The sequence below is a fragment of the Leuresthes tenuis genome, unplaced genomic scaffold (assembly GCF_036924035.1).
Source record: "Leuresthes tenuis unplaced genomic scaffold, fLeuTen1.0.hap1 SCAF_4, whole genome shotgun sequence".
Taxonomy (NCBI): domain Eukaryota; kingdom Metazoa; phylum Chordata; class Actinopteri; order Atheriniformes; family Atherinopsidae; genus Leuresthes; species Leuresthes tenuis.
In genome coordinates this window covers 20,097,784-20,103,418 of record NW_027325358.1, presented here as the reverse complement: position 1 = coordinate 20,103,418, position 5,635 = coordinate 20,097,784, and positions in this window count along the sequence as shown.

The window sequence follows — 5,635 nt, the reverse complement described above, 5'->3', positions numbered from 1 at the left end:
AAAATTCCCTCAGTATTACGTTCATTTTCCAGTAAGATATATATTTTACTGGCTTGTCTTCAGAGTAAGGCATATGGATCTTTCCTCCACTTAGTGGCAAGAACACACCAACAGTACAGTGAGGGAGCATTTTCAGTCAAACTCCCTAAAGGGATTATCCCAGAGACTGCATTTCTGCGAAGGATATGGAGAGGGTAAGCACATCTGATTGGCCCACTAACCCCTGGAACTCAGTGGTAATGGCTTTAGAAAACAAGAATGAAGCAACAAGTTAAAATTGAAAAATTTGAGATCTGTTATTACTCTGTAATGAATACAGGATTTGAATCCCATACACAAATATAAACTAGTGTTGTATGTACCCAACACATATTGGGAGAATGATAGTGGACTAAGTAGAAAGTCAAGCATCAACTCAAACGTATCATTACTGGTATCATTATTATTTTTAACAGGACTTGGAAGAAGAAGAATTGCTGGATCGGACATTTTTCAGATGACTGGACATACATCATATGCATGTCAGAAGAATGAAGGTCAAAAGGTCAATAATTTGTTTCGACATAACATCATTATAGATGGATTGTGTCTGAAGAGTTTTCTTACTTGTTTGTATGTTTTTCTGCCTGCTGTTTGTTTATATTTCTGCCTTTCTTAATGGTGGATTTATAAAAGAAGCTCAACACTTAAATCCACATGTAAGAATTAAAAGTTTATTAGGTTTACTTATTTCAAATCAGGGAATTTATTCTCAGATCTGATTATCGTACCTTTATTTAAATGCAGATAGCAATCAAATGATCTGGGAATGCTGCAACATTTATATAAGTTAAAAAGTAAGATGAATTAGAACATAAAAGCAATCGAGGCAAAGATTAGGACATTTTAAATAAATATCTGTAATGGTAAAAAAAAAAATTGAGGTAAGTCAAACTGCCTTGTGTTCAATTTCATTCCAGTTTGAGGATTTCAGTCTTGGTTTTACATTTGACCCTATTCTTAGCATGGTTTCTTATGCACACTGGTGAAAGAGATCCTTTTTCTCCCGCTTTAGCCTCTCTTCATTGGCTCCCTGTTAAATCCAGAATAGAACTTACGATTCTTCTCCTCACATATAGAGCTCTTAATGACCAGGCTCTATCATATCTTAAAGATTTTATAGTTTGATATTTTCCCAACAGAGCACTTTGCCCTCAGCCTGCCGGTTTACTTGTGGCTCCCAGAGCTTCTAAAAGTAAAACAGGAGGCAGAGCCTTCAGTTATCAGGCCCCTCTGTTGTGGAACCAGCTGCCAGTGGATTTGGGAGGCAGACACCCTCTCTGCCTTTAAGATTAGGCTTAAAACTTTGTGTTTTGATAAAGCATATCGTTATAGGTGGCTCAGATGACCCTGAAACATCCAATAGTTATGCTGCCAAAGACCTAGACTGCTGGGGACCTCCTATGCAATACCTTTACTCACTATGCACTATTTTTATCTCCATATACCAATTATATTTCCATTGTCATTAACCTGTGTTTCTCTTTCTCAGCAGGTAGGCCTGGCCTGGTGTTATGGTGTTCATACTGACTCCTCTTTCATGTCCTCTCGACCCCTAACCAGTTGTGGCAGATGGTCACCCTTTCTGAGTCTGGTTCTGCTGCAGGTTTCTTCAAATATTTAATATTTCTTTTCACCATCACCTCGTTCATGCCCGGGGGGGGACTAAATTGAAAAGAAGTTTCAATGGAATTTGTTGATTTCTCTAGATAGGCAAGTTTTCTTTTCTGTTTTGAATTGGAATTGAATGAATTGTAAAAAATTGGATTGTGAATTGGTTTGACTTGATTGAACTTTATTTCCATTAATTGGATTATTGTAGGCTTTAATTGGACTGTGTCTTTGAAGTACCTTGAGATTAGTACTTTACTGTACTTAGTACATCTGTTGGGATTCGACACTGCATATATATATAAAAGAGAATTGAACTGAATTTGATTGAAAAAAAAGAATCTATTGGGATCTGGGATTCTGCCTGACATTTTGGTTTTGCCTCTAAATAACTTGGTAATTGGACTAAATCATTAGCCTTTAACCACCTGTGTGATTCTCCCACTGATTGTGTTTAGCCCCATGAGACACTGTTGATTAGAAAAGGCTGCTATTAATGACAGTGCTATCAACCTTAAATCCCCGAGTGAGCTGATACATGGCTGTAAACTAAAAAGTAAGACTTCAAAGCTTTGCTTATTCATAGTAATGATATCTGTGAATGTTTTATTCATGTGGTTGTATGTCTACATGTGATTTCTTTTTGGATTAAAAGTTTTTTTTTCCGTGCTTCAGCCGTGTGCATTATTTTTCATTTCTTTTTCAAGCAGTTGTGCAAAAATGTCTTTATCTCGATGACATTTCTTGAGTAAATAAATCCTAATTAACCAACATGAGCACAGTGTTATCATATCTGATAATAACAAACAGCTACTTTTAGTAGCTGAAATTTATTAGAAATAATTATTTTTCTTTTTTTTCTGTGGTTTTCTTTTCCTTTATCTGGTCCACCTCACAATGCTCAGACATCCATCCATCCATTTTCTATACCGTCAATCCGTTAATCGGGTAGCTGGTGGGCTGGAGCCTATCCCAGCAGTCATCGGGCGAAAGGCACAATGCTCAGACATGTTTAATTAATTTCTTTAAATAATTTTCAAAACAGAGAGATGATGTTTTTCTGTTTACACAGAATTAAGACCTTTTGACAGTTTCATATGATGTGGCCAGGGCCACAGCAAGTTGTCTGTATCATGGTAATGTCTTAAAAAGCACACGTTTGCACGTTATGCAACACATGAAACAAGACTCGCATCTGCACCAGGATCTGATGAATCTTTGAATAATTTTTAAACACTTAAAACATCCTTCAACAGGTGGAAAATTAGGTTTGTACAATCTAATATCAGAAACATCCCACATGGGAATTGATTTGTAACTTAGAAAATTGAACTAATCTTTTACAAGAAAAGGATAGTTTGTTTGTGCTTTTGATAATTGGTGCTTGCACTTATGCCTGGCTTTGGATTAGGAGACAAAGAGGAAGGCCCTGTACATACAAACAAAGGTATTTTGACAACCTCAGATTTTCCTTTCAGTTTGTGCACATGATCCACATGCAAACACAGTGATGAATTTACTTACTATATTGCAGGACAAAGGTGTCAACAACAATCCAATGACGCAGAGCCCAACCTCATTGTCATCGTTTTTGGACCAGACCTGGTTGGACTTTTAGCTGCTGAGACAACTTTGAGAATGATGTGATATTTACAGAGGAATGGCATGAAAACTGCAGGAGGCTGCCACTGATGAGGCGCCATTCAACTCCAGATATGTTACAGCAGTTTCATTTCACTTTTAAGACTAGTCACCTCTGGTCCTGTAAATTCCAACAAAGTGTAATATTTCATTGCATAGTTCATGTTTATACATACTGTTTCAATTACACATGCAGTTTGGAAAATGTCCTGTTGGTTTCATTGTGCATTCAGAGTAGCAAACTTCAGAGACACTACAGATCTAGTCAACGACAGAATTATTTGATGTTCAAGTAACAAGAATTGGTTGACCTAGCATAGCCAACCAATTTTAAGTGCAGAAACTTATCTTCTTTAATCCAAACAGACTGCATTATGCCAGCATTATCTTTATAGGGGAGTTCAATGCTGTCTGTGGTATTGTCTGGAATTTCCACTTGCTCACGAGTGACTTTCATTGTGCAGTTCAAAATCATGAGGGACACCAGATGTAGTAGTAATTCAAAAAGATATACACAACATCAGTCAATGCACAAATATACATTGTAACCTGTCTTTCTGCTGGCTAATGTGATTTTCTTTCTTGCTGAGAATACCTAGTGAGCGCAACACTCCTTAGACATCTTAACTGTGAAGTGGCTCCTCTCCTTCTCCGTCTTAGTGGCAAGATTGCGAAGGACTTTAATAAAATACTTATCAGAACAAGAGTCTTAACTCTACTCTGTAAAAATGTTAGTGATACGATAAGGAGTTTGCTTGTGCAAGTGATCATGACAATGGGGCTGCTACTTCTCTGATTTTACTTTAAAGTATCTGATGCTTTGCATGGGTAAGCTAAATTCAATACGAGTATATATGGAAGTTTAATGTATCACAAAATAGCTGGAGACATATTTACTAATACTTGATGCATTACATCATTACATCCAAATTTTGCACAAAAATTTATCAGAATCAACAGCTGTCTGAATTGGGCAAATATGTGACAACTGCAAAGTGTGGATGAATGTTATGACAGCTTCACCATGTAAGCCCCATTTACTTTATTTTTGAACTTGTTGAACGCGTTAAGTATTGAAATATTTAATTTTGAGTTCTTAGACTATTGTAAAGGTCAGATTTTTATTGTAGTAGAGCTGGTTTAATTAAGAATGTCTTCAGATAATGACCACCTCTATGTGAAGTCTGTAAGCACGTATAATCTAAACAACCAATTTGCAGGACAGCTTTGAGAACTGAGGGCATGTCATGTGATCTAACCCTGCCAGCTTGCTAACGTGCTACTTCTACGATCTGAATCTCTGCCTATTCCTGTTAAAGCGTTAACTGAGCATTACCGCTGGGGCCTGAGGACTTGAAAATCTCAGTTCCACAGCAAGGAGAGGGAGTTGGTGGAAGGATTAGAGAGGAACTGTCTCTGATGTTATTTAATCTCACTGGCCAGAGAGTGAGCCAGACAGTGCACTCCTGATGTACATCATCAACCTCTGATGACCAGTGGGGGGGGGATTGGGCGCCTCAGATGCCACACTGCTGCAAACACAGCCGCTGCAGAGCACTTCAAGCCATCTTCTCGGCTGGCCCTAACCAGTCAGCAGCTCAATTTAGCTGATGGCAAGCGTGCTCATTCAGGGGAGAAGTCGGTCCCGGATGATTTCCTCCTTCTCTGCTCGCTCTCCTCAGCACTGACACCCCTCCCCACCTCAGCCATCGTCCAAATGTTCCTCTGTCCTCCCTTTCCCTCCCGCTGCTGCCCCCCCCAGCAATATTACGCCCACCCTCTTCCCCTTAAACTCAGACACCCAGCAATCACTCAGTTGCTCACGTTATCTCAGGAGCCTGTCTTGCTTCACCCACCTCACCCCACCATCCTCCTCTCTTTTGCTCCTCCACACCCCTCCATCATTCCCCCCCCCCAAGTGCATTCCAGCATGACAAACCACACGGGATTTCACGAGCCCTTTAAAGTCTGCTGCCTCTGGGAACCACTCTGCTTCATGCAACATTTTAGTATTCGAGGGAATACGTGACTGGGGAGGCAACCAATGCCGTTATATCTCTGCTGTCTCCTCCTGGTTGTTATTTCTGTTAATGCTTTCCAGCAGAAAAAAAGAGTAATGATCAAAAAAAGATAGAAAGGTATTATCAGGTGATCGTCATGGATCACTGATTTACTTTTCTTACATTGCTTAATTTCATTTTCATTTTGACGTTTGTTTTTTTTAGATCACACATTTTCTGTCCAGATTTCTTTTTCTGAAGTCATTTTTTTTTTATTTTAACACATAAAAGCATCACAACAACAATATACAAATTCTTAGTAATCTTTAAAACCAAAACACATT